The sequence below is a fragment of the Panthera onca genome, chromosome B4, assembly GCF_046562875.1.
Source record: "Panthera onca isolate mPanOnc1 chromosome B4, mPanOnc1 haplotype 2, whole genome shotgun sequence".
In the NCBI taxonomy this organism is placed as follows: Eukaryota; Metazoa; Chordata; class Mammalia; order Carnivora; family Felidae; genus Panthera; species Panthera onca.
Window position 1 is genome coordinate 85,271,489 of NC_138345.1, and position 21,027 is coordinate 85,292,515.

The window sequence follows — 21,027 nt, forward strand, 5'->3', positions numbered from 1 at the left end:
ATTTTATGATTATACCATAATGTTTTGATTATGCTAGCTTTGTTTTACAGTTTGAAATCAGAAGTATGATGCCTTCAGGTTAGTTCTTTTTTCTCAAGATTGCTTTGTCCAGTCAGGGTGGTTCCATATGAATTTTAGGATTGGAATTTTCTATATTAAAAAAAAATCCCATTAGTATCTTGATAGGGATTTCAGTGAGTGTTTAGGTTGCTTTAAAATTATTCTTTTTATTTACTGCAGATATGTTTTCACTTATTTCTGTCTTCTTCAATTTCTTTCATCAAAGTCTTATAGTTTTTAGTGCACTGATCTTTCACCTCCTTGGTTTAATTTACTCCTAAGTATTTGATTGTTTTGATGTAAATGGGATTTTGTTCTTAATTTCTTTTTCAGATAGTTTACTAGTAGCGTATAGAAATAACAACTGATTTCTGTGTATTGAATTTGAATCTTGATTAATTTTAAGTTTTTGGATGAATTATTTAGGATTTTCTATGTATAAATTCATATCATCTGAAAATAGAAATAGTTTTACTTCTTTCTTTCTAATATGGATGCCTTTTATTTCTTTTTCTTGCCTAATAGCTCTGGCAAGGACTTCTGGTACTGTTGAATCTAAGTGGCGAGAGTGGATATCATTGTATTGTTTCTGGTCCTAGAGGAAGCTTTCAATTTTCCTCTGTTGAATATCACATTAGCTCTGGGATTATCATATATGGTCTTTATTATGTTGAAGCACATTCATTCTATTCCTAATTTCTTGAGAGTTTTTATCATGCAGAGATGTTGAATTTTGTTAAATGCTTTTTCTACATCTACTGAGAAGATCATATGATTTTTATATTTCATTCTCTTTATGTGGTGTATCAGATTTATTGATCTGTGTATACTGAACTATCCTTGCATGCTAGGGATAAATCCCACTTGTTCATGGTATGTGCTATTGTATTTGTTTGCTAATGTTTTGTTGCAAATATTTACATCTATGTTCATCAGGGAATTTGATGTTTAATTTTATTTTCTTATAGTGTCCTCATCTTACTTTGGCATCAGGGTGATGCTGGTTTCATAGAATAAGTTTGGGAGTGTTTCCCCACCCAACCCCCTCTTTTTTTTTTAACATTTTGGAAGCATTTGGGAAGGATTGGCATTCATTCTTTTTAAATATTTGTTAGAATTCAGTACTCAAATTATCTTGTCCTGGCCTTTTTGTTGTTGGGAAGTTTTGATTACTGAATCAATCACCTTAATTGTCATTAATCTGTTCAGATTTTCTCTTTCCTCAAGATTCAGTCATATTAGGTTGTATGTTTCTTCTAGTTTATCCTATTTGTTGGCATATAACTTTTCATAGCGGTGTCATGATCCTTTGTATTTCCATGCTATCAGTGGTAATGTCTCTTCTTGCATTTCTGATGTAATTTATTTGAATGTTCTTTTTTTCCTATCCTAGTCTAGCCAAAGATTTTTCAGTTTTTTTATCTTTTCAAATAAACCAGCTTTTAGTTTCATTGATCTTTTCTAATTTTTTCTGGTCTCTAACTTATTTCTGACCTAATCTTTGTTATTTCTTTCCTTCTGCTAACTTTGGGCTTATTTGTTCTTCTTCTTTTAGTTCCTTGAGGTTTAAAGTTAGTTCATTTCAGATCTTTCTTTTTTCTCAAGGTCGATGTTTATTGCCATAAACTTCCCTCTTGGAATTACTTTTGCTACTTCCCATAAGTTTTGGCATGTTATGTTTCCATTTTGTTGTTGTTGTTGTTTGTTTCAAGATATTTAAAAAAAATTTTTAAGTTTATTTATTTATTTTGAGAGAGAGAGTGTATGAGCAGAGGTGGGGCAGAGGGAGAGAGAATCCCAAGTAGGGTCTACACTGTCTGTGCAGGCTCAATCCCATGAACGATGAGATAACCTGAGCCAAAATCAAGAGTTGGATGCTTAACCAACTGAGCCACCCAGACACCCCGCAAGATAATGTTTTTATTTCTTCTTTGACTCTTTGGCTCTTCAGAAATATATTCTTTAATTGCCACATGTTGGTGAATTTTCCAATTTTTTTCCAGTTGTTGCTTTCTAGTTTAATTCTATTCTGGTTGAAAAAAATACTTGGTATGATTTCAGTCTTCTTAAATTTTTTAGTACTTGTTTTGTCACCTAACGTATGATCTACCCTAAAGAATGTTCTGTGTGCAATTGAGAAGAATGTGGATTCTGTTGCTTTTGGGTGGAATGCTTTGTATATGCTGTTTGGTCCATTTGGATAAAGTATATTTCAAGTCCAGTGTTTCCTGATTGATTTTCTGTCTGGATGATCTATCCATTGTTGAAAGTTGGGTATTGAAATCCTCTAATATTATTATATTACTGTCTTTTTCTCCTCTTTAGATCTGTTAGTGTTTGCTTACTGCAGTTAGGGGGTCCATTTTTGGCCTCATATATGTATTTATAATTGTTATATCCTCTTGATGAATTGACCATTTTACCATTATATGATTTTTTCTCTTCCTAGAGTTTTTGACTTAAAATATATTTTGAGTGCTGTAAATACAGCATTCCAATTTCTTTAGATTTACATTTGTATGGAAATCTTTTTCCATTCCTTCACTCTAAGCCTATGTGGATCCTTAAAACTGAAGTGAGTCTCTTATAAGTAGCATATATTTTTTTTCTTTTTTTTTCCATTTGGTTTTGGTGACTCCATGACTTTTGACTAAGAATTTAATCCATACATTTAAAATAATTATTGATACCATTACTAATGTCATTTTATTGTTTTAACTATTCTATAGCTCCATTATTTTTTCTTTTCATTTCTTGCTGTCTTCTTTTATGAATTGGTGAGTTTTCTTAATGGTATGCTTTAATTTCCTTCTCTTTATCTTTTGTGTATCTTCTATAGGTTTTTGCTCTGTGGTTACCATCAGGCTAACATAAAACATTTTATAGATATAATGGTCTATTTTATGCTGATAACAACCTAACTTCAATTGCATGTAAGAACTCTACTCTTTACTCCCCTTCTTTTCACAGTTTGTGTCTTTAATGTCATAATTTACCTTTTTTATGTTGTATATCCATTAAATTATTATAGCTATTATTTTTAATAAATCTGCCCTTCTGTCTCTCTGGATACTGTTTTCTCATGTCTTTTCTAGATTACTGCAATAGAATTTAACTACTTTGTTAAATCATCTCTTCAATCATCTTCTTCTCTACTCTATATCTAGGATTATTTTCTAAAATGGTAACTAACTAAATCATCCCCTTTCTCAAAAAGCAGAATGTAAGTCCCCAAACTCTAAGATGAATAGAATATATGCCCTTTCACCTAATTTCTCTCCAACTACATCATGATGTCATGCTGTCTTTTATTTCTGGGGCATACCAATTGATATATTTTCTTGTCATCTGTTACCACTCCCTATCCCACCAGGCCCCAATCCATCCCAGAAGTGGATCCCATTTATATTTCAAGAGTCAGCTTACCCAGGTCATTGTGACTTCAACTACTCTTGAGATAATTCCTTAACTTCAGCATGTGGTCTCAGTTTTCCTCATCTTTCTCCATAGAAATCTGAATTTACCCATTTAATGATGTTTATCATACTCTGAATAGACCTACCCTATGACCCAGTAATAGCACTGCTAGGAATTTACCCAAGGGATACAGGAGTACTGATGCATAGGGGCACTTGTACCCCAATGTTTATAGCAGCACTCTCAACAATAGCCAAATTATGGAAAGAGCCTAAATATCCATCAACTGATGAATGGATAAAGAAATTGTGGTTTATATACACAATGGAGTACTATGTGGCAATGAGAAAGAATGAAATATGGCCCTTTGTAGAAACATGGATGGAACTGGAGAGTGTTATGCTAAGTGAAATAAGCCATACAGAGAAAGACAGATACCATATGGTTTCACTCTTATGTGGATCCTGAGAAACTTAACAGAAACCCATGGGGGAGGGGAAGGAAAAAAAAAGAGGTTAGAGTAGAAGAGAGCCAAAGCATAAGAGACTCTTAAAAACTGAGAACAAACTGAGGGTTGATGGGGGATGGGAGGGAGGGGAGGGTGGGTGATGGGTATCGAGGAGGGCACCTTTTGGGGTGAGCACTGGGTGTTGTATGGAAACCAATTTGACAATAAACTTCATATATTGAAAAAATAAAAATAAAAAAAAAGAAACAGAAAAAAAATATCATACTCTGTTGTAACCATCTACTTCATAATTCACCTCCTAGATGGAGTTATTTCATAGGTCAGAGACAATATTTTGTGTCCTGGTCATCTTTATATTTCTAATGCCTTGCATAAAATGAGATACCCAGTAAATGTTAAGTGAGTAAATGAATGTATCACCACAGGAAACAAGAAGATATGAAAACACAATGTTCTGTCTTGATTTCGTCATGAGGGCAGACAATTAGAATGAAGGAAGAGACTTGCAAGGCTTATCTCCAGGAATGAGAACTCAGGATAGAGATTCATTTTCCACTTTAATTATCATCTCAGAGACAGGCAAAATCTCTAATTGAAGACCAGCACAGTTAATACTCTAAGCTGTAAAACTTACCGTATTTATCATTTTTACTATCCCCATGTATTTCCCCACAGTGATGATTCATAACAACCCCCCAAACAAAGGAGTTTTCTGTCTAACTTTAGGATTGTCAAGAAATGAAAGATTTAGGGAAACTATCCCACTTTCCAGTCAAGACTACAAGAGTAGAATTTAAAAAAAGACAGAGAGGCAACAGACAAGAAGACTAGAAAACAGGCTGAGTTCCTGGGACCCATAGCCAAGAAAGAATGAAGCAGGCAGTGAATTGATCCTTAGAGCATCCAAGAGCCCTGGGGCTGAATATCACAGAAAATGGGGGCATTTTCCAATATAATGTTTTCCAGAAAACAAACGGTTAACTATATTTGAAAAACAACTTTGAACTTCATAGGGATTATATCTAGTCTTATTTCTCTTAGACTGAGGATGAGTTATCTTGATTGCAATTAAGTTTTGGATTGAGAAGAAGTCAGAGAGAGAAGAAGGTTCTTCAACTTCTACTATTTAGAAGGAAGTGAAATAAAAATTCCTTCACATTTTACTTCCTTTACTTCCCCTGGCTACTTTATTTGCAAGCTTGTTTTTTGTTTGTTTGTTTGTTTGTTTGTTTATCCCACCCGTGAATGATGAATCTCTATCATTATACCCTGTTTATTTTCCTTTTTACATGGTATCAGTCTGTTATTATCTTGTCTATATTTACAACATTCTTTTTGCCTCTCTCCTCCACTAAAATACGCAACCACGGGTGGGGATTTGTTTTGTTCAGCACTGTAGCCACTGCACTTGGCATACAGTAGGCTTTCAATTCATACTTCTTGAATATTAACTGAATATGGAGTCAGGTTGATATTAATGATCCCAGTTCTTCTGACTCTTCACCTTTTACTTTTTTATAAGGACTTTGAATTCTCTGAAAAATCTTCCATCAAACATTTCTGGGAATCACATGAGATCAGAAAGAGATCAGATGAGGTTTTCCACTACTGCTTCTCACCAGTAATGCCCTCAGTGAAAACAACAACAAGAAAAATGAAACATTGCCAATGGAAAAGACCTTGTCTTCTGATGCTCCAAAAGTAATTGACTACTGAGGGCCTGAAGCTGGCCAAACTTTATCTTCTGAATCTTAAAACTTCTGAATATACCAAACTTTATCTTCTGAATCTTAAAACATCAATGTGTACAGACCTTCAAAGTCTTTTGGGAAAACAGTTTTCTTGAGGTTCTGTCCCTAAACTCTCTGTCCATTAGAATCTGCAGACTGACCATGGGTACTATGCCATACATCTTGTTTACTGGATTATTTTACTCTCTCCTGGGCCTCCATGCACTCTTCTCTCTGCCTTTAGCCACATAGCAAGACAAAACAACAACAACAACAACAGCGGCAACAACAACAACAACAAAACAGAATTGTTAATTCGTGCAAATAGATTCCTAGAATCATCTTCAGCTCACTAGCTCTATGAGCATAGTTTGGAACCTCAATTTTACCTGCATCGGAACAATCGTCTGTATAAACATATTGTTCTCCTTTGAATCTAGAAGTCTCCATACCTCATTACAAACATTTTCTTAAAATTAGAACTGCTCCAAAAATTGTAGAAAAGTTGTTCATAACATTTTTTGTAACCAGCGAATCTGCTGTAATCTCCTGGTTTACCAGGAGATGCATAGTAATGAGAGAGAGGTATAAGCATGGTTGGGAATGAAGAGAGATGAAGAGTGTTTCTCATTTTGTAGCCCCTTTTAAGGTCAGGTGTTACTGAACATAATATTTTAAATAGTGATTCAACCTACGGCATGTCTTAGTCTTTTATATTTGGATGGGGATCTCTATTACAGGTTCTTTTGAGAGAGTCAGCTCTAGACATAGATGGCATCTGTGTCATTCATGACATTTTTCCTTAGGTCCCAAAGGAGCGTGGCTTAGTCAGTCTGAACTCCTCTCAAGACAGGGCTAGATTCAAAGGCATATTTATTTCCATCACTTTGATGGGTCAGCTTAGAACCAGGTAGAATTATGAGCCTCTAGGAATCCCATGATACAGCTTTATTCCCCACGGTCCTTGGTAATACATTTTACATGTTTGACCCCAAAGGAACTGGGTGAAACTAGAAATTCTAATTAGTTTGACTAGAATCTGACTGGCTTTTACAAAGTTTTCTGTGAGGGACGCCTCCGTGGCTCAGTCGGTTAAGCTTCCGACTCTTGATTTCAGCTCAGGTCATGATCTCATGGTTCGTGGGTTTGAGCCTCACATCGGGCTCTGCACTGACAGTGTAGGGCCTGCTTGGGATTCGCTGTCTCCCCCTCTCTCTGCCTTTCCCCTGCTCACACTCTCTCTCTCAAAAATAAATAAACATTAAAAATTTTTTTAATTAAAAAAAGTTTTCTGTGAGACCAAAATTTACCTAGTTTCATTTAGTTCTGTGTGAATCCCCGACCCCATTTACTGAAATAAATTGAGCCATTGAAACTAAATACATTGAGTAAATTTTGTCATTATCTGCAGATAATGATTCTAGCACCAATGTCTATTTTAGGATTGTATGAGTAACAAACTCCATGTTAGGATTTTTATGTTATTACTAAGTGCCACTTTTATATAATTGAATGTACATAAATTTCTTCATTCGAAAGGACTATAAGAAGTGAAGTACTCTAAAACACAAAAACAACCTGTGTCAAGTTTTATATATCCTGGAATGAAGTTATTTACTTAATCTGAGGTTACGTGGTAGGTACTATAGAGAATATAATATGATTTATTCATGATTCATGGTCTCAAGATACTTACAGTCCAGGATGGAGGATAGACGTGAATAATTTCAAAATAAGATATGGCATAGTGTAATAAAATGGCTTTCAGAGTTTAGAGAAGGTAGATTTTCCCTTCTCATAAGTTATTAGAAAGACTTCCATGATTTTATTTTAAAAGGCATCGTTTATTTGTGTGGAAGGATGGGCATTATTTCATCATGTGACTATGTAGGAGGATTGAGTAAATGAAGGGAAGGTAGACTTCTTGGGGGGAAAAAGCCCCTTTCTGCCCTAAAACAAGTCTGGGAGCTTTGTATCCTATAACTAAAGCAAACCAAAATGCATATTAACAGTGAAGACTGAGAAACTGTGAAATAAACACATCATTTAGCAGAGAATTCCTCAAATCTACCTGATTACTTATATGTAAACATCTTGTGGGACAGGTATTTTATGTAATATATAGAGTATTATGCAAATTTAAAACTTGAATGATAAGAATGAGCAAGAAAGATTTAGTATAGTCAAATATTGCAATGCCTTGTACTCTGCGGTACCACTGAAGTTTTTGAGTGATGCAGTAACCCGATCTGAGGGTACTGTTGGGAGGTTAATCCTGCTGGGGAACATCAAAGGGAGGCTGGCTGTGTGAAGAGGTTATAGGAGGCAAGCATGGGAAATTGAAGATGGGACAGTCCCTTAGGAGACAATGTGAGATGAACAGGAGTGTGAACCATACTGGTCAAAGAGAAATTAAAAGAAAGATGCATTCAAGAGCTATTAAAGAAAAGTATCCATGCGTAAGGAAGGACTTATGGATTTACAGCCTAGGACCTGACTGTTACTACAATTAACAGACTTAGGGGAATTTAACATTTCAGTGGCATATCCTTTTGAAAATGTCTAGGGAGTAGTACGAAATAAAGAACTATAAGTTAGGAAAAACATAGCCACAAGGGATAGAGAATTGCTACCTCACGTGTAAAAGTGGTAACTGAATTTTTAGAGGTAGATGCTATTATGGAGAGTAGGTAAAGGAAAAAGAGAATCAACAATATGACCTTTATGAGAACCCACATAGTTGGACCTGAAGAGGAAAACTAGTCATGGAAGGAGGTAGAGTGAGGGAGTGAGATAGAAACCAAAGTCTCAAGTACAAAGTACAATTAAATATTGTTAAATACCATAGAAAATTCTGAAATGAGCGCCAGTGGTTTTGGAGATTAGGAAGTCATAGCTCGTTTTTAAGAGAAAATTTATTCAGCAAAGCTTGCAAGTGAAAGGTTCCAAGCAAGGAATTACGAGTAGATGGTGAGAAAATAGAGGTTTTAAGGGAAGATGTCTCTTGCATGAAGTTTTGAGGTAAAGATGAGAGAAATATAATGAAAGCTCAGGAAAAAAATGGTAACTGGAGTAAGTTATGCTTTCCTGTTCTTTTTAGGCTTGAAGAGGTAAACACAGGGTAAAGGAAAGAACCAGAATAGACAAATACATTAAAAATTAAAAATAACGCATGGAAATTATTGTTTCCAAAGCCCTTAGAAAGGTCAGAGAGATTTCCTTAACAATGATAAATAAATGAATTAGCATGAGAAAAGCGAAGGATGTCTTTTTGTCCAGAACAGAACAGGAAGAGAAGGTTTGTTTGCAGTGGAGGTTAAAGATAGGAATCCCCTTTCTGCTGTCCCCAGGTTTGGAAAGTTCTAGGGAGAAACGGTAGCAGCCTGTAGTTCCTACCTCAGCTGCTTGTCTTGCTGTCAGTCAGGCTGGGATGTGTTGGACGAGCAAACTAAAAGAGAAAGCTTAGCGCTGTCTTGTAAAGCAGCAAGGAGTGTAAAGAAAGCCTCAGGGTGAGGGAGCTCTTCCCTGGCTGAGGCAAATTCAGAACAAATAGGAGTGAATCGCCTGGAACAGAATGGTACCCAGTCAGGCAGGACAGTCTCTTGAGAAGATGGGTGGATGCCAGGATCTACAAGGGAACAGCAAGGTGGAAACAAAATTAAACTAATAAAAATTGATTAAAGGTAGAGAAATTAAATTGACCTCAAATTGCTTGGAATTATCGATATCATCCTTGCCCAGGTGGCAGCAAAATCTGAGTGAAGCCACCAGGCTTTTAGGAGAAAGCTAAGGGGAAAAAATGGATACAGCGTGCAAAGATGAAAGGGTTCTCATCATTTCATTACTCTAATTTTGTGTGGTACTAGTGTGTCGTCTGTTCTCAGATGACTGCATTTGTTTCTGAATTTTTGTGGGAGTCACAGCCTTGACTAGTACTGTAAGGAAAGGAGAAAAGGAGTGAGACGATTTTCTTTTCTCTGCATTGGGGATGATGCTTCTTTCTGGTGACCTTCTAGAAGTGACAAGCGGGATCCAACCAATGGATTTATTTTCAGTGGCTCCTGTAGCTCTCATCTAGGTTCTATTTAACTTTGGGTTCATTTTTGTTCCAGTCAGCATCAACTTCATTATCAGTGTTCAGTGCATATCACATAACAATAACATCAGATTTTAAATACGAGGGCTTAAAATTGTGGATTTTGTGGGGCTTTACAGGGAAGTTTCCTGAGAGGATCTTTAGAGTGATTCTTGAGAATGTCATAAAATGGGATGAAAGTAATCACTTCGACTCTGCCTCCTATTTCAGCTGGGTTTTATTGATCTTTTATAAGAAATGACTGCAGTTAACGGTCCCCACCGATGTCAGTGTCATAAAATTTATATATAAATTAGACAAGAGGGATACCTTTTGGAATGTTTATAAATAGTCAATTCTTATGCATTATTAATGATATCTTCAGTGACTATTTAAAATTCTATCAAACATGTTATTTGTACTGAACAATAATATGATGACCTGATTCCCTTTTGGTAGTTGTATAGTACATTTTTTTTTTTTATTTAGGGATATATAAATTGGGCAAATTTGGGAACTAAAAATATATAGTGTATGAATTGAAATATTACATAGTTTTTAAAACACTTTGAATATATCATGTGCAAGGTGCTGTTTTCACTCTGTTTTGGAAAGATGCCTTCACGTGATTTATTTGCAACACTGAACCAAATTGTCCTGCTTTTATGGGAACATATTCTGTTAAAGAACATGGCAATATGCGTCAATATTTTAATCCTGATCATGAAAAACCATTCAAACACATACCAACCAGGTACTCTGAGGATCTCATATAATAATTTTTATGGAAACTAAATTGTGATTTGGGAATTGAATAAAATTCTAAGCACACTTAAGGAACTAATACTTGTCCTGTAGGAGCCTTCTTGTATTTAAGTATGTGGCCCAGTCCCCTTACATAATGAAATTCCTTCAGAGGATTTTTTCAAAAGAACTTTTCTCATTTCCAAGTTTTTGGAATCTTGGAAAACTTGCTCAAATAATGTCTATCTGTTCATTGCTTATTTTCGGAGAGAAAGAAATTTGTATTTCACAAGCTAAGAGAGTCTATAAAATAGGACTATTTTTGTGTCATAGAATCAAATATAAGCTGAAAGGGGCCTCAGAGAACGCTTAATCCTGCTGTCTTTTTACAAATAAGGAAACTAAGAGCCAGTGTGAATGCCACTTGCTCAAAGGGTTACGGCACTTTAGTGACATTTAATGTGATCTATGTATTCAAATTTTCCAGTGTTAGATCTCTGTATGTCACATAAAGCAAGATGCAGGATATAGGAGTCATTTTAATCACTTGATCATTTTATATTTCCAACAGACACTATTCCATTCTATCCAGGCTGATGACAACATTTTATAATATAACCCTTTAAAATGTTTTTAAAATTATTTGATTCCAATTAGTGCAAATAAGAACATTCTCAGTTTTTTATGAGCAATGCCTCTCTAAATACACTTAATGAGAGACAATTTAAGGTTACTAGACCTTCAGAGACCAACGATTCATTTCTTTTCCACCCCTGCCCTCAACTATTTTTTAAACTGAAAGAACTTACTGGTGTCTGACTCAAGCCAGTAAGAGATTTTAAGAAAAAGCACTAAGGCTGCACCCTTGGTTTGGCCTTTTCCCGTGACCTTTTGATTCAGTTTTTGCATTGAGGCAGTGTCTTAATTTGAGAATCTTTTACCAGGCTATCTATAGGGGACGGAAATGTGTCTTACAACCCTCCAATTCCCTGTAATACATGGATTGTCCCTTTTTCCTTTCCACCCTTGCTTGCAAGCAGATCAAATCTATTATGACCTTATTGCCTCTGCTAGTACTTGTTAAATGTAGCTAGTTAAAACCAACTCATGATACCAACATTCTTTATCTAAATCTCTTGTCCCAAAATGCCAACTGCCCTGTGTGCATTTTCTGCCTTCCAAGACGCCACAGACAAATAGTTTTACCAAATATTTTGCCTCTGCTTAACATAAATTGTCATTTTTCTAATCTCTTCTAACAGGGTCCTTCCTCACAACCATCGGCCTATCCCTAAAACCAATGCCACACATTTTAGGATTTTGTTTTACATACACCACCTCAAATTTTGTTGTTCTGTCAAACAGCTCTAATATGTTAAGGCTTATGACAATAGATATTTATTTCTTATTCATGCTACTTGGAAATATGGGTCAGCACTAGCGCCGGTTGGCTCCTGGCTAACCTTCAAACATCAGGGATCTAGGGACATGTTTTCATATTAGAAGTAAGGACTATAGGCATAGTGTCAAAACATGCAAACATATTTTAAGGTGACTCTTACTGCTTTATATCGCATTGACAAAGCATGTCCAAAGTTAGTGGGAAGGGAGTATATTTTGCTTTCAGAGACGCAGGGCAAACATGACTAGACCAGGACAAATAATGATGAAGAAAAAATAAAATTGTCAATCGAATCCATTGCTAAGTGTGTAGTAAAAGAAACAACTGACAACTTGGTTAGATTTCTAAGAGTTGCACAGCCCTTCCCTTCAAAGCCTTATAGTCCTGACTCTTGATACCATTTCCTGAATGCACTGGATGGTTAATTTTCCGTGGGCTCCAGCTTTTGTTTCCTCTTCCTAGTTTGGCAATTACCAACTGAATGTCTCCTGAAGTCTCCTGGGAAGTACAGAGCTGAAATGGGTGGAAGGCAGAAAGCCTAGGCAAGTGACAAGAAGCAAAGCAGAATTGGAACAGGCAAAATAGATAGTAGGGTGGAAAAAGGGCGGCAACGTGCACACTGCCAGTGGCTCAGGATTGCAGAGTAACATGAAGATAGTAGGAAGCGTACAGTTCTTAACTCTGAGTGCCTTGTCCTAGAGTGAAACAAGTGCAGCAGGTAGACTTAAGGAAAGATACCCGACATGGTTGGCTTTCAGTTCATTGTCTGCAAAATGGAGACAATAGCTACTCAATAGAATTATGAGAAAATACAGGTCAAAATGTCAGGTGTCTTAATCAGTGATGCTTACTTGTAATTTAAGAGGTAACAAAAAGTGTTATTTACATGGGTAATTGGTAGTGAGAAAATGTAATGTATATCTAAACTGATACATGGAGACCATCTCTGGGTATCCTCTTTACAATACAAAAGCCTCATCATTTCATTTAGGTATAACTAAAAACAAAATCATATAAAGCAAGACAAAAGGAAACAAAAACAGAGGAAAGGTCTCTAAAAATATAGCTTCCAATTTCACTCTATTACTTACAATAACCATATTTGAATTGTTGTGTATGAGTTAAAATTAACCTATTTTTCAAAGCAGACATAAACCCCAAAATTAGGGCAAATAATTAAATGTGTAAGATTAACTTAAAGCATTTTATATAGTAAGATATTATAATAAGTGTTATTCCAAACTAGTATAGTTAAATATATATATTTTTTACCAACCTCACCCCAAGACTATGACCTATGTGTTGTTGTTGTTGTTTTAAATAAATACTCATTTTTGAGAGAGAGAGAGAAAGAGCAGGACCAGGAAGGGGCAGAGAGATGGAGACAGAGGATCCAAAATCCTGATGTGGGGCTCAAACTCACAAACCCTGAGCTCATGACCTGAGCTGAAGTTGGACGCTCAACTGACTAAGCCACCCAGGTGCCCTTTATGAGGTCTTTTTAAATGCATCTCTTTTGTCATATATTTTGAATTTTGCTATCATACACATTTTTAGCATCATGTTTTCACTGAACATTATATAATACATATTTCCTTTGTTACTGCACAACTTCTGTAATTATCATTTAATGTATGTATAACAGTTTACCAAGTGAATGGCAGTGACATATGTTCAACCACTTCCCAGCATTGGTCATTTAAGTTGTCTTTACTTTCCCCATATTATAAATACTATTACTCAAGGGTGAGAGGATGCAGGCATTGTAGAATTGGGTTACAATTCTATTGGGGGACAAAGAGATATGTCATAGATGGAACTAAAACAGGATTCTAAAAGGAGCATTGCTTCACAGGAAGCTTCAGCCACCTGGTGAGCAGAGGAATAAGGGAGCTTATCTTGGTGAAATGGAAGACCATGTTACTTCATGTCTCTGGCTGGGTTGATTCACCTTGCTCTGGTACTATATCTTAATCCTGCCCTCAACAGTATTGTATTTTATAGAAACTTCTAGGAGATTCTAGCGTATTTCTCAATCTCATCCTTGGTATCCGGAGATCTTATGGATTTTTTCTTTACTTAATTTTTTAAAATGGGCTTTGTAATAGAAAAGTGAGAAGGGTATTCTATGGCCCTGTAATCTTCCTGGAAATCTTCAGGAATTTTTTTTAACACCCCTTTCTTAGTGCCAGTTAATTACCTTCCTTTCAAATTGAGGAAAGAAACAAATACCAGAAAATCTTTGAAGACTAAATGCATAATGGAAGACCCAAAAATCTGTAAATATATTCCATTTTTCCAGGTTGACCAGAGAATGTCACTAAAATATAAGAGGTAAAAAAGATAATGTCAGACAGCATCCTGCCCCCGGTACCGAGTTTTATCTTAGTCTGTTAAGGCTGCTGTAACAAAATACCATATACTAGGTGGCTTATAAATAACAGAAATTATTTCTCACAGTTCTGGAGACTGGGAAGTCAAAGATCAAGGTGCCAGCAGATTCAGTGTCTGGGTAGGGCCCTCTTCCTGCTTCATAGTATCCTCATTCGACAGAGGGAGCAAGGGAGCTGTCTCGGGGCCTCATTTAAAAGGGCATGAACCGTATTCATGAGAACTTCACCCTGGTGACTGCCTCCTATAGGCTCTGCCTTCAAATACCATCACCATTTGGGATTAGGTATCAACATCTGAATTTTGAGGGAACACAAGCACTCAGGTTCTAGGACCATATGAGGTATATTGCAGATTCTAGGGATTAGACATGGACATCTTTTGGGGGGCCCCTATTCAGCCCACTCAAACTGCTTGTACACAATTCTAAAGTATAGGATTAGAAATTAGGAATTGCTTGGTGTGGGATGTCCATTTCCAATTCTTTATAAATAATTATGTGCTGGTTCATATTATTTTTTATAATTTGCCCATTATAAAAACATCTTCAGTTAGTTTGACCTTTATTATCAATTAGCATTCTCAGAGTCCTTTTAACTACAGCAGTAGTTCACATCTAAAAATAGGTTTTGTGTTACTGACATTTTGTGGGCCATGCACTATTGATATCTCTCTTGTCTAGTTGTCAAAGTAAATCAGTCTATAGGATTTAAAAGATGGTCCATCTGGAAGAATAAAATAACCTCTCAGCATTAGATTCCCATTTTAATTCAATTACCTGTTGGAAAAGAGAAGATTTGGTTCAGTTTAATTCCTATTGTAAAATTGGGTGAGTTATCATCTAAACTTAAATATCGTACGTTAATTTGACACAACTCTATCCTTTTGTATAAGAAAAAGGAAGTAGAAAGCAAAAAGTCTTCTTCATTATTCTTTAAGGAACATAGTAATCCCTTTAGGTGAAAACATAGCCAAGGTAGGATGTGAAGAACAAGCTATGCTTTATCTATGGGGCTATCTAGATGAATTTATAATGAAGTCAATAGTCTCCTCACATCAAATGATTTAATTTGGGACTTAGTTTCCTGAGAATATTATTTCTGGACTGTATTTTGCAACACAGACTTCTGGATGGCTTAGACTATTGATAAGGGTTCATAAAACTGAGGCATCCTGATTTAGATTTGGGTAGTTGAAGAAAAATTATTTGCAAAATATATAAAGGAACATTCTGATATTCTGTGCAACTGAATGAGAAAGGGCCCTAAATATAACACTGGAGTCTACCCATTGATCATCACTAATAGTTATATTATTTCTTTGTACTACATCTTCCTCTCCATAGATTAGTCAACCCATATTGATTGCTAGAAGATAAAGCAAGGTTTTGGCGCTTTAGCATGTCCCCCCACATAAGTTTTTTACTTTAAAAAATTTATTTTTTATTTTTTATTTTTGTACATTTATTTATTTTTAAGAAACAGAGTGAGACAAAGTGTGAGCAGGGAAAGGGCAGAGAGAGAAGGAGACACAGAATCTGAAGCAGGCTCCAGGCTCTGAGTTGTCGGCACAGAGCCCGAAGTGGGGCTCGAACTCATGAGCTGTGAGGTCATGACCTGAGCCGAAATCAGACACTCAACCAACTGAGCCACCCAGGCGCCCCCTAAGTTTTTTACTTTATAGCCAAATGTTTTCAGTAGTCATTAAGTCACCCTTTTTGTCAATGACAATGATATATTTTAGTCTATATACTCAACCGCATTATAGAGAGGGTAGATGTAAATAAGCTGAAATAGTGATGAATTCCTAAAGACTTTGAAGGATAGTTGAGGTTTAGAATTAGAGAACAAATATTTGAATTCCAATGGACCAGACAGACAAGGATATATGCAAGAATTGAAATTTGGAAATTCACCATAGAAATAAAACCGAAGGAATGTATTTGCTAGCAGAAAGAGCAGCCTCTAAGTTGCTGTGTCAAAGTGGAATCGGTAACAATGGGCCTAACAAAAATACTAGTCATGGTACCAATTTGATCACTTACTGGACATTACACATAGGAAAAATCACTTAGCACCTCTAACTCTTCATTCCCTCATCTCTCTCTCTCTCTGTGTGTGTCTCTCTTTTCACAGAATCCAGTGATTTGTTTTGTTTTAGCTTATTTATTTTGAGAGAGAGAAAGAACATGAGCAGGGGAGGGGCAGAGAGAGGGAGAGACAGAGAATCTGAAGCAGGCTCTGTACAGTAAGCAAGGAGCCCAATGGGGGGCTCAAACTCATGAACTGTGAGATCATGACCTGAGCTGAAACCAAGAGTCGGATGCTTAACCGAATGAGTCATCCAGGTGCCCCATATGCCCTTATCTCTAAATGTGATTAAAAACACCACTTCCTCTTCATTTATGGAATTATGATAATTAATTGAATCTTTGGGGGAAAAATTAAGCATTGCTGTTTTTTTTTTTCATGCATCCTGTTGTAAGTAAAAGCCATCATGAAACAAGTGGCGTATGTGAGAACTGCTAAGAAACCAAATTAGCTGAGAGCATAGTCCAACTTGCACCTATGGTAATTAATCCAGCTTTTGTAGGGACACATAAGCTTTATGCCTTCTTGGACTTTAGGAAACAATCTCCAAAATAGTTGCTTTCCCAAATTAAAAGAAAACCTTCCCATATTCTTAAGGATTGTTGATCTTCTATTTTTTTAGTAGGGCACACAATTCTAAAACACTACTTTTCATTTTTAAAACTAAAGACTGGAGCACCTGGGTGGCTCAATGGGTTGAACATTTGACTTTGGCTCGGGTCATGATCTGACAGTTCGTGAGTCCCGAGTTGGGCCCTGTGCTGACAGCTCAGAGCTTGGAGCCTGCTTTGGATTCTGTGTCTCCCTCTCTCGCTGCCCCTCTCCTACTTACACTCTGTCTCTCTTTCTCTCTCTCTCTCTCTCTCAAAAATAAATAAACATTAAAAAAAATAAGAAAAAACCTAAAGACCAATATATGGGTTGTATGGATATAAATATATTTGCATAAACATGTATTAAAATATGATAGTTTTAGAGATGTAGAGAAAGGGGTGTAAAATAGATTAATATAGTTATAATTACCAAGCAGGAAGTTATAACTTACTGGATTTTTGGCCAGTTTGTTGAAAAAGCCATGCATATGCGTTGGTCTTTCGGTAAGAAAATAGACCAGTCAGGTTAAAGCACTGTGAAAGTTTTGTAGAAATGTTAGATGGCATTTAGAATGTGGACTTGTCAAGATTGCTTGTTGTGGCCTCTCTGCTGACCTCCATAAAGCATGATGATAATTAAGCATGGACTGCAAGGTCGGAGCCCAATTTTCAGGAATGCCTCAGGCTTTCCTCTGAGGCTTTGCCCTGAACTCAGGGCAGTTCTCTGTGCCAGAGGAAACGGACAGAAACTGTATTTTGTAAAATATAAGAAGGGTTTTCTGCATTCGGATGGGCTAGTTACATGTAGTAGGATGGGGCTGCCATCCCTAGATTACCCGGCTTAAAGTTACCAAGGTTCCCAAGGCACCTGGTAAGACCAGAACAGATGTTTCTCCTCGCTGCTGTTACCCCAGACCTGGGAGACCCATTTAGCATGAACTCTTTTTTCCTAGTGTAAGTTAAGACTTTAATTCCAGCCTTGTCCATTTATCAGATTTTATTCTTGACTTTATAATCCCCTGAGTACTCTTCATTCTGGTCCCCACCCTCAGTTTCTCACTGACTTGGCAACTAGATCACAGGCTTTGCTCATCCTGTCATACAAATCTCATTTGTATGGTCTGGTGGCTCTGTTGCCTGCCTTCAACACTTTAGATACAGCAGCCTTGTGTGCAAAACAGGAAACTGATTATTTAATTGAAAGAGTTGACTTTTTCTCAGCTTTAATCTGGGCAAAGGAATGTCTAACCCAAACAAAATAAACTCTAAGTACTAGCTTCTATATATTCAGCACAAGATTCAAGTTGAAATAATAGTATTTGATGTATTAGGGAATTTTAGCCTATTTGTCTGTCACCCAGATCTGATTAGGAAGTTTTAATTCTAAATCAGAAGGTCCTTAAAATACTTTTATTCCTTTTCATGACCCAGTCTGTCTCATTGTGAGACATATATATTATTGGTAATATTTCCCATAATTCTCTTTTAAACTTTGTTTCCTTTGTCAATGGATATTTTCTTTAATTGAATTTTACAGCAAATTATTTAAATGACTATAGGAAATTATTTGAGTGACAGCTAATGAATGCCAATAAATTTCCTTCTCATATTGATAGATATGCAATCTATTATTTACTTTTTTTAAAAATGCCTAGTTCTTCATTTTATACTTATAAATTTTTTTTTTCTCACACATGTATGTTTGTCATTTTGTTCATACTGTAGTAATCCAATTGATGGGTTGACAAAGAAATTTTGCTAATTATTAAAACATGGTCACATGTTTTCCTGGGATGATTAAAGCTAGTGGCTTTAATGAGGCTTATGGGATTGAATTATACATGTAACCTTTGTTTTTTTTCATTTCTTTAGGAAATACAGAGTCTGCTCTACTCTCCCCTTTGCATTGCCTTCACATATCACTTCAAGGAATAGTGACTAGGCTTAAAAATTCCACGGATAATCCAAATAAATCTGTTCAATTTGGCATCTATCAACAGGTAAAATTATACTTTTAATTCCTATTTTTTCTGATTATTTCCACAAATAAAAGGAAAAAGACACAACAGCTATAAGTTGTGTAATATATTAACAGAATTGTGCACAGGAAACTAACGAGACCATTGAGTGTGTGAATTGGATCTGACTTAATCAACTCAGGAGTTTTTTAATACCGAACAGGTTGGGGGCACCTGCATCGGACTTTGACCCAGGTCATGATCTTGTGGTTTGTGAGTTTGAGCCTCGCATCTGGCTCACTGCTGTCAGCACAGAACCCACTTGGATCCTCTGTCCCCCTTTTTCTCTGTCCCTCCCCTGCTCACGCACACGCTCTAAAATAAATAAACATTAAAAGAAATAATGAACAGGTGAAAGTGGAATATTTCAAGGGCTAATTGGTTAGGCTGTACTTTGTAATGATTTAGTTAAGAGATCATGAGATATCAATTTATATGGAAAAAACAGCTAGGAGATAAGGAAGTGAAGAGGTATAAATGGTGCCTCTCAACCTGGAGTATGTGGTTATAATTTTTTTTTTTTTTTTATTTTTTAATATATGAAATTTACTGTCAAATTGGTTTCCATACAACACCCAGTGCTCATCCCAAAAGGTGCCCTCCTCAATACCCATCACCCACCCTGCCCTCCCTCCCACCCTGCCCTCCCTCCCACCCCCCATCAACCCTCAGTTTGTTCTCAGTTTTTAACAGTCTCTAATGCTTTGGCTCTCTCCCACTCTAACCTCTTTTTTTTTTTTTTTTTCCTTCCCCTCCCCCATGGGTTTCTGTTATGTTTCTCAGGATCCACATAAGAGTGAAACCATATGGTATCTGTCTTTCTCTGTATGGCTTATTTCACTTAGCATCACACTCTCCAGTTCCATCCATGTTGCTACAAAAGGCCATATTTCTTTTTTTCTCATTGCCACGTAGTATTCCATTGTGTATATAAAATGTGGTTATAATTAAAATCAAGCAAATGTGCTGTAAACAGATAACAAAAGATCACATACTAAGATAAACTGGTGAAAAAATAACAATACAAAACAAGGATTGAGGAGAAAAAATATTTCAGTCATATAATCCTTTTTTGTTAAAAATTTTTATTTTAGAGAGAGAGAGAGCGAGCGAGCGCATAAGCAGGGGAGGCGCAGAGAGGAAGGGAGAGAGAATCCCAAGCAGGTCCCATGCTGTCCGTATGGAGCCTGACTCGGGCTTTATCCCATGAGCTGTGAGGTTATGACCTGAGCCAAAATCAAGAGCCAGAAGGTTAACTGATGAGCCACCTATGCCACCTATATAATCCTTTTTTTAAGGGCCTTTATGAGCATAGATTCCTGTCTATACAATAGAAATCCTAACATCAACCTAGCTTATTAGTAAATTTCAGTATTCATATTCATAACATGATTTGAATATTAGTAAATTTCAATATTCATATTGATATAATGCTTAATTATTTAAAAGTGTATTTAAGATTATTTAGAAATGTTATTTTTGAAATGATAAAACAAATCATTCAGTTGTATTTCTGAGTGTTTACAATAGCAGATGTAATAAAAACTTTAATAGTTTAAACACATGAATTAATAATGAAAGACAGATTCTTTTATGCAAACAGGAAAATTGCAGAGAACTGCTCTACCTATTTTAGGTTTCATTTTTATCATTCTTCCTATGTGAATTTCTGAAAGCAAAGTCCTTCAGTATAACTATCAGCAGATTATAAAATTTTAGAATTTAGACTATTTTCATTCAAAATCTAAATAAAAAACACATATAAAAGATCACTGAAAGTATCCCTGATGTAATCTGACATTAAAATAAAAAATCTGTCTCTGTTTTTATAGATATCTGTTTAGTTTTTTGGTAGGTTTTCTGAAAACAGGTGGCAAAATTAGTTTTTATTAACTCATTTCCAACATTATTTTACTAACAGAAAATTGCTTCTCTCTTTCCTCTACATTGCAATTGAAATATGTTCACAAATAACATGAGAGTTGTAATAAGAAGACACTGAGAAAGGCTGGCAATTACAGCAAAAGCTAAGCAAACA

The 21,027-nt window shown here is 36.0% G+C and overlaps 1 protein-coding gene across 7 annotated transcripts in view; it reads left to right on the top strand.

Annotated features, from left to right (window-relative positions):
• Positions 1 to 21,027, top strand: part of SLC16A7 (solute carrier family 16 member 7) — a 191,472-nt gene that overhangs the window by 78,087 nt on the left and 92,358 nt on the right. Inside the window, exons 2-3 of one of the 7 annotated variants that reach the window (XM_060657092.3) lie at positions 13,753 to 13,857; positions 18,844 to 18,971. The exons of 4 other annotated variants lie outside the window; for them this stretch is intronic. The gene's annotated coding sequence lies outside the window, so the exon portion shown is untranslated. The remainder of the gene's footprint in view (positions 1 to 13,752; positions 13,858 to 18,843; positions 18,972 to 21,027) is intronic. 2 more of the 7 variants (XM_060657094.3, XM_060657095.3) reach the window with 2 other exon arrangements.